The sequence below is a fragment of the Erithacus rubecula genome, assembly GCF_903797595.1.
Source record: "Erithacus rubecula genome assembly, contig: scaffold_305_arrow_ctg1, whole genome shotgun sequence".
Classification (NCBI taxonomy): Eukaryota; Metazoa; Chordata; class Aves; order Passeriformes; family Muscicapidae; genus Erithacus; species Erithacus rubecula.
In genome coordinates, this window is record NW_027636023.1 from 110,851 (window position 1) to 119,849 (window position 8,999).

The 8,999-nt window shown below is 49.4% G+C and overlaps 1 pseudogene across 1 annotated transcript; it reads right to left on the reverse strand.

Moving 5' to 3' along the window:
• Nucleotides 1-5,635: 5,635 nt before the first annotated feature.
• LOC306815949 lies at nt 5,636-8,791 on the reverse strand (annotated as a pseudogene). Its single transcript has 6 exons — nt 8,753-8,791; nt 8,491-8,662; nt 8,166-8,344; nt 7,903-8,032; nt 5,900-6,078; nt 5,636-5,783 (listed from the first exon to the last, which is right to left on the reverse strand). The product of its transcript is annotated as an uncharacterized misc_RNA (transcript).
• Nucleotides 8,792-8,999: the final 208 nt, after the last annotated feature.

Sequence of the window (8,999 nt, forward strand, 5' to 3'; positions counted from 1 at the left end):
GATAACTAGTGTTTTGTCACCATATGTCAGCTGACAAGTGACGATTGGTCGATCGTGACTTATGTGTTTCAGCCATGTAGCATGAACTTCTACATGATCATTATAAGAAGGATTATCTTGATCTAACACTGTCATGACTTGTTGTTCCAATGGATGAGGTGGCAAAGCAATTGCTTTTGCTATCTGAGTATTCTCTGGGATAGTTAATGGTGGCCGAAGAGCTTTAGCTAAAACCGTCAGCTCCTCATTGCAATTTGCTGAAATGACTGTAGGATAGGTGATCAGGCCAAAAATACTATTTCTGTCTCTGCCTATTATCAAAAAGTCTTGCCTTTTCCAGGAAGTTCCTCTGACTCCTGTAGGTATCGATGTGTGCTCTTCACTCAAGAAGCATATTATTTTGGAAGCTGCCAGGATGCATTGTGCTCCGGGTGGCAACAATTCTGGGTCGCAGGGGATACCTGCGATTGTCCTGCAGAGGAAGTCTGATTGACGTTCCCTGACAATTGTCCTCTCTGTGCTGTTGTTTTTCCCTGTGCCTTCGCCATTACTTCAGCTGTTGTGCATTGAGGATTGGCACTCTTTTTGAAATTTCCCAGAAGAAGTAATGGATTTCCATCAATATCTGTTTGAGAGTAACACTCGCTTGCAGGATGCTTTCCTCTCCTGCATCTTGGACAAAGCTCTGGTGACTTGCCAGTCTTTGAAAGCTGAGGACAATTCTTTTTGTAATGTCCATAACCCCCACATTTGTAGCATGGTCATTCAGGGGAGTTATTCTGCTTTTTAAAATTTGCAAGAATTTTCTCAAGGTTTTCATTTTGTACTTGAAGTACTCTTTCCATTTGTTCTTCTACTATTGAAGCTATATGCTGTGGAGTGCCTACTTTACTGCAGGCCTCAACCATCTCTGCTAGAGAGGGCTGACCAGGAATTGCGCTAATAACACTTTTGCATTCTTGATTGATGTTTGCAAGTGCAAGACTCTTTAACAAATGTGGTTTGGATGCCTCATCAGTCACTTGCCTGTCCACGGTTTGTGTGAGTCTGTCTGGGAATGAAGAAAAGGATTCAGAAGTGCCTTGTCTGATACCTGTGTAAATTGTGTACTGCATGCCTGCCGGTACAATTTGCAGAATTGCATTGCGTGCAGCCTCTTTAATGTCTGTTAACACTTCACATGGAAGTCTTGCCTGCTGGATTAGGTTGTCCTCTGGAGGAACGCCCGCTAATTGTGCTAAGGTGAGAGCTGCATTTGGCCCACCTTGATATTTTGTTCTCAGCTCTGCATGCGCCCTCCTCCATCTGCTGTCTAAGGTGAATCCCTGTTTGTCTGTCAGAATCAGTGACACAAGAGAATTGAGATCATACGAAATTAAGTCATATATATTAAAAGTACCTTTCAAAAGCTGTTTGAAATATGAAGATCCCAGTCTACTGTCCCTGATTGCCTTAGTTAAGTCTTTAACTACTTCATGATTCAACCTTTCCCACCTTAGATTCTGTCCTTGGGCATCGTAATTAACTGGCATTGCAATGTCTCCTGTACCAATCACAGGACATTTCCTATCTCTTGCTAGATTCATCTTTATGTTTGCCCAATCTATTAATGTTTTGTGCTGTAGATGACTGTGCTTCCATGGGAGCTGACCTGTAAAGAGGAATCATCTGGTGTGTTTGTGTCCACGATATTTTTGGACTCACTGCATTGCTGGTACCTGTACTCTTTGTTGTGTTGTTCCTGGTCCTGGCAGAGGAATGAAAATGTGTGACTCCTGAGTCACCTGAAAGGCCTGTGAAAATCTGCCCTCATCTTTGGATGAGATTCCAGGATTGTCTCCATGTGCTCTAAAAAAGCCTTAATAACATCTTCTGGTGTCATGACTAATTGTCCTTGATTTGATGTACTAGCATCTGCTAGTACACTGCCAACACTGGAATCCCCTCCGACGCTGTAATATATAATGTGTCATCCCGTTGCTCATAAGGAATTTCCTGTATCTTTTTCTTAAAAGAGAATTTTTTATAAGAAATTGGAAAAAAGTCTTGTAATGTTAAGGTTTAGCCATTAGATGGCGCTATTCCAGTCTGCCTCGTCAGGGTTGGCTGTGTTTTTTCCTTTATCTTTTCCCTGCCTATCCTGTCTTGCGGTTCTGGGAAGTCTTTCAGTGCCTCTCATAACTCTTGTAATTTTTGTGAAAGGTTTTCAGCTCTCATCTTTGTTTGTACCTGTCTGCTCAGTTGTTGCCATTGCCATGGCAACTGGGACTCACACAAGTCTATGTCAAGGGAAACGCCTCCTGCCTGGGCATGCCCCATCTCCACTCACAGAACCCCGGGGGTGTGTCTGCTTCTGTTTCAACGATGCCTCCTTTCTACCCGGACTGATGTAATATTGCTCTTGGACACGCTGCCTCTCCTGTCATAATCAATCTCACTGCCACTGAATCCATGCCCTTCCAAGCTTGATTCGCCTATTTTGCTCTCATCCGAGTTGTCCCTTTGTTTTTTACCATGCCCAATTCGGCGTCCCTCTGTTTCTAAACTCCTTGTCCCTGTCATTGATACATGTGGGTTTCGCATTCCCCACGCGTGCCCGCCACATTTCATCACCACCATTCACGTGCCTGCCACTGCCCCCGCTGTTATCACTGCGCATGTGCTGCTCACTGCTGTGCCTGTGCACATCACTGCCTTCGCTCCTTTGCCCTCAACAGTCCAGGCTGCCACCCCCCTCTGCTGCCCCTGCCACCATATCTGCCATGCCTGATAGCCCCGGTGCAGCCGCCACTGCCTGTGCAATCCCTCCTGACTCGTGCGTCCTGGGTGCCACCGCAGATGCTGCCTCTCACATACCCCCGCGATCGCATGCTCCGAGCCTGTAATATTCCCTGCTTTTCCGTGGTATTTTCTGCCTTTCCCATGTTTCCTGCCTCCACCCCGTCCTCCCATCTCCTTGGGAGTCATCTGTGCCACCCTCCGCACTCTGGGCACAAGGTATCTGAGGGGCTAAAGAAACAGAAATCTAAATCTTCTAGTTCGCTCGGAAAAATTTCTAATTCGAGTTTTCCCAACTTTGGATGGGGTATTGTGGGTGATCCAGGGGAAATAGGTGATTCTGGAGATCCTGGAATTTCAGGGGACACACTTTGACCGTCTTCAGGCCCTTCATCTATATCAATTGCACCTTGCTGATAGCAAGATAAATGTTCCACCACTTGCTGATGACAAAGCGGTAAAAAACTTCTCCCCTCTCAGCTGATGGCTAGGTTGAGATTTTTTCCCATTTTCTGAGGGATCCTGAATTGCCCTCTGACAAATTGATAAACCCACATTTCCATGACATATAACTTCAACATTACCCTTGCTGGAGACAAAAGCCTTAATGCTTCTTTGTCCCTTCTGTTTGCTAAGTGATATAAAGAATGATTAACATCCTGCCAAAAACCTGGCTCAGACACCAAACTTGTTTCAGCATGTGGAAAGTTCAGTCTAACCCACAATTGTAGATTTTTAAGTTCTTTATCTGGATGGACATGGGGTGAGTAGATGCCATGCCTTTAAGGTGGATAGAAGGCTTATTTGTTCCTGGCTGAATCCACCCCCATGTTCTAAATTTTGACCTATCTTACCCAAAAGCAAGTCCTCAAAGTCAAGCCAGATGGTTTTTTCCTGATTGCTGACCAGCAGGTCACAGGTGATGATTCCCAGGCTCCTCCCTTCTGAGTCGAGCTTGGAGCTGACTTTCTTTCAGCAGAGGTCAAAATTTCTTCCCTGCAATCTTCTCTGGTGGTGTGCCTCTCTCAAGCTGTTATTCAGGGTGATAGCTCTTCATGTCTTGGTGCAGCCCACCTCTTGCCCAGGTGTTGCTCACTGTTGAGGTTGAGTGTTTTTTCTATTACTGTGTCAATTTAAAGAATTTTTCCCATTATCATGTTAACAGAGCTTGCTGGGTTACACCCAGGATCTTTGACTACTCTAGACAAAGGGGTAGGTGGGAGAGGCTTCCGGAGGGGCTACCCATGTTTCTGGTGAGCTTGGAGGAGGACTCCCGGTCTGCAGCCACGCGACTGAACACAGGAGAGCCAGACAACCAGCGATCACCTGTCCTGCATCTGCCCCACTGCAGCCTCCTACCTCTGAGGAAACTGCTGACCACCAGAAACCAAATGGTGAGCAAGGAGCTGCCCTCTCCAGCCCGCTCTCCCCTGAGACCGGTGTGGCCGCTGCTGCCCTCTCCCACCTCCACTCCCACCCGCTTCTATGTAGCTCTAGGCTTTGTTCCATCTGCAGCACCAGGACCGAGTGCAGAGACAGTGTGCCTGCAGCTAAAGAAAGGACTGGAACCAAGTTATCTGTTCTGTTGGTAATTTTAACAACTGCTGTTTTTTTCTGCTTGTACGGTTAGATATATTAGTAAAAGAGCTGTTATTCCTACCCCGTTATCTCTGCCTCAGAGTCCTTGATTCAAAGCAAGAGTCATAAGCTGTTTTCTGAGGTTTCCAAGGTTGTTTATACTTTCTTATCTAAGCAATTCTTTCCCTAACAGAGGTCTGTTTTGTAGATCAGTTGGAGGCACACTGCCTGCCCTCTGGGCACATCTTATCTTTTGTACTATAAATTACAAATATTTGCCACTACATGACACTTACATTGCACTTTCAGCTTTCTCCCAAACCAATCCAGAAGTACCATCCTAACCCAAAAGATGGATGCCACAAAGAAGAAGAAAGAAAGACATACCATGCCTAAATTCCTCTATCTTGGCTCTGGGCCCCTTATTATAACTATTTTATAAAATCACTTTTCTACCTTCTAACAATCTAATTTATGCTCTACTTATTTTTATGACTTGTAATTCTTCCCGCAATTATGGTAATTTTTCGCAGGGACTAAAATTGAACCCACAGGGGTCTTGGTCACGGTGGCAAGGCCTCTGAGTCCCCTGTCCAGGTCTCGAGGTGTCCAGGGAAGCCAGCAGAATATCCTGGATTTCCACAGATTAGAGTAAATGCAATGATACAGAAAAACTGGAGTAAAACTACAAAGGCAGACTATAACCTGGCATAACATTGGTCAGGGTGTTGAAGTGATGGATGCAGTTCTGTCAAAAGCAAAAGTCCTGTGGAAGGTCTGGTCCTCCTCTGGCTCCCCTGAACTGTGGTGGTATCTCAAATCCCCAAAGAGCCCAGTTGATATATGGTCAGATTCAGGAAGCAATGTTCAGTACCTCCCTCAGGGCAGGGAATTTCACCATGAAATTCTGTATTGCTATGACTTATGGGATGTTCTGGACAATCCTTGATGCTCTAGGTCTCCACTAGGCTGCCCACTGGGATCTTTGAGCCATGATTGCCCAAGGGCAGAGGTGACCCCTGAGGCTGGGTGTAATTCCCACAACTGAGTCATTTTGGGAAGACAAACAAACACAGCCCTCCAGGGTTTGCCTCCTTCCTTTCTCTAACACCCAGCTGTGCACTGAGCAGCTACAGTGAGCGACCCATGCACTAAAAGCTGATCAGGATGATTAAGATGGGAGGAGAACACAGTTTGGTTACACCCCAACTTGTAAGCCAGGAATAATGGGAGCCCCAAACTCATGGGGAGTCCCAGCTGGTTTTTTGTGGGGCTGGGCCTAGGAGGGGGCTGCGCTGGTTTGGCTCTGAGCCCTGAGCTCCACCTGGGCACAATATTTGTCAGGAATTCCGGTGGCTCTGCAGAGGAAAGAATCCATCAGGGTCCCGATGGATCTGACACCGTGACCCTGCAGCAGGTCCTGTTTGCTGAGGATGAAGAGGGAGCTGGGAGGTGGCCCAGGCTGGGACACCAAGAAGGATTCAGGGAGCCCAGGAAAGCAGCACTGGCAGCCCCTGAGCTGAACTCCTGCAGCTTCTGCTGCCTGAGCTGGGTGAGGCGCTGGCTGCGCTGCCGGATCTCCTGCTCCTGCTGCCGGCCCTCCTCAGTGACGGCCGCCTGCTCGCGCTGCCGCTGCCGCCGCAGCTCCTGGATCAGCAGCCGCACATCTTGGGCACGGGCGCATGGCCAGAGCTCCCTGGTGGGCCCTGTGGGAGAGCTGGGCTGCCTCAGGGACCCTGACACAGCCCCCACATCTGGCAGAGCACCTGGGCTGGCACTGGAGCACCCAGAGCCACCAGCTGGAACTGGGAGCCTTCTTGGCCACTGCCTGAGCCATCCCTCAGTCCCATGTACCTCACCTGAGCACCCTCTGGAATTGCTGGCAGTCCTGCTCCATCTGCATGGCCAAGTGCTGTTCCTTCTGGGCCTCAGCTGCTGCTCCATCCCACCTTCCTCTGTGTCCTTTCCATCTCCTGCCACCTCCATTTCCAGTCTGCAGCCTCTTGGTTCATCTTGACCCTCAGAGCATCCTGCCCAAATAGGGGACAGTGCTGGGCTTCCCTCTGGGGCAACTATGGAAGCCCTTGACTGTGGCTTTGGCTCTGCCAGCACCACTCCGGGACATCCCCTGGTTCCAAGGGCTGCTCCTGCAGACGCCCCTGTGTTGAGAATTGTTTAGAAAGCCATGGACACAGCTGTGGATATGGCTCAGCTGAGGCCTGGTTGCAGGAGAGCAGCTCCTGCTAAGTAGTAGCTAGGCCTTGCTAGTAAGCAGATTTTGCTAAGCAGCAGTGTTTGCTTTTCAGAGACTTTTGAAAAAGCAATAGAGCTAGCATAATTTGCAGAGTTAGTCGATAAGTAATACATATATCCATTGTTCAATGAAGGTCTTAGCTTCCAGGGAAGCATGTAGCTAGCAAAGTATAACCCTGGGATGGGTACTATATAGCAATAAGTATAAGAATAAGGGAAGTAGCCTCCAAGATGAGCAGCGAGGTATCACGTATACTTACGGCTAGAAATTCAATAGGTGTGATTATCTCACACTTGCAATACCAATAATAAGAAAAGGCGTACATAGTAAAAACCAATAAGGTTGTACTAATATGAATAATGCTGATTTATGCTATTCTGGGCTATAAAACTGTCTGATGCTCTCAAAGTTGGATTATGCTTTATCAATCACATTGAGTGTCTGGCTAATACCCTTGCCTTTCCTCCGCAACTGGTTCTGCGTCCCCCACACCCCTGTCACAATCCACACAACCTGAGTGAGAGTTGTGATGGTTTGTTCGACCCCAGGGTGCAAAAGACCAAAGCAAGAGACTCAGATTTGTTTAGCAGAAAGCAGTAATACAGTTTATTGCATGCGAAAAATCAAGCTTTACAATAGAGAGAGAGTGAGAGATAAAAGAGGAGAGAGAGAGAAGGATGGGATACAGCTACCAACAGACGGGACGCATCCTCGTGGTCATCCGATGAGACGCGTCTTCAATCGATTGGGGAGAAAGAGATCTCAAATTCTTTTTAGGAAAGTCACCTTTTATAGTCCTTTTCCAAAGCGAGTGGCCTCTGGCCAAAAGGTGGGGAGATTTATGGACTATTGTATGTGGAGATCGTGGCCCCATGACACAGGTACGGGGACAGGGTGCGATAACCAGCACCCTGCAGCACCATGACAAGCACCAGGCACAGCTACAAACAGCCCTTGGCCCTCATGCTCAGCCAGCTCCTTCTCCTTCTCCAGGTGCAGCTTTTCCTGCTCTGCCTCCAAGGCAGCACAGCGCTCCTAAGGAGGACAGATCCACAGAAAGGGGCAGAGTCCAAGGCTGGGACAGAGTCCCAGGGTGTTGGACAGAGCCCCAGGACAGCTCCTGCAGGCCCTACTGAGTGCTCCCTCCTCCTGCTCCTCACTCAGGGCAGGGAGGCTTTGGGCCACCTCCCAAGGATGCCACTAACCCCCCATGGGACCAGAGCTCTAATCCTGCTGGCTGCTGTTCTCACTTCCTGAAAACCTCCCTGAAGCTGCCAGTTCCCTGCTCCCACCTTCCTTTCCTCCCTCTTCATCTGGTCCAGGTGCTCCAGCTGCCTCTGGCCCTCCTGGTACATATCCTCAGCCCTCAGCGCTCGCTCCTCTGCATTCTGCTCCACCTGCTTCACAATGTGCTGCCTGGCTCTGGGAATATGAGAGCAGAAGGGTTCCCTCTGGATCCAACCTGCTGCCCATCATGGGAATGCTGCATGGACAGGGCTGGTGTGGCTGGAATGGGCCAGATGCCTCACTGGGGAAGAGGGAGCCGTCTGCCCACCTGATCAGCTCCTGCTTCCTGCAGCACTCCAGCTCCTCCTGCACCTCCATGTCCTTCTCCCACTCCATTTCAAACATCTTGACCAGGCATTTCTCCTCCTCTGTCAGTTCTTTGAGGATCATCCGCTTCACCAGCACTTGCTTGTCCCAGATCATGTTGTACTTGGAACTGAGGAACAGCTGTGGGGACAAGAGGTGATTGTGGCTCGGAGCTGGACAGGGACACAGGAGAAGGGAGGGCAGGGGAAGGAGAGGAAGAGCTGAGAGCACAAAGAGCAGGAGGGGCTCAGGCAGGGCCAGGTGACAGCAGGGAGTGCTGGCCCTACCATGTTCATTTACTGCATGTCTTCCTCCTGCTCCAGCCTCATCCTCGTCACCTGCTGCAGCAGCTTCTGCTCCTCCTGCTGCTCCTCCTCTTCCACAACATCTCCGATGGTCTCTCTCATCCTCCAGTTCTGCCTTTCTTTGCTCCTCCATCTGGGCCTTTTTCAGGGCTTCCTGTGGGGACAGAGAGTGCTGCCCAATCCTGGGCACCTTCCTGAGGGCTCGCAGGAGTCACGCTTCAGGTGCCACATTCCCAGCACAGACTGGGGACATGACGGGCTCCTGGAGACCTGGCACGGCCATAGGCACCTCTTCCCACAGCTCTGGGATGACACCCCATGCCTTTGGAAGCCTGCGAGTGCTGTGCTCAATTCCAGGGATGCTGCCCAGCTCTGAGCCTTGCAGCCTCCCCTGTACCCCAAAACATGAGGGACAGAAGGGACCCCCTTGTTGAAGCCACCACCCCTCAAACCCAGCTGCAGAGCAAAAAAAGGGGCAAGCAGGAGGTGAG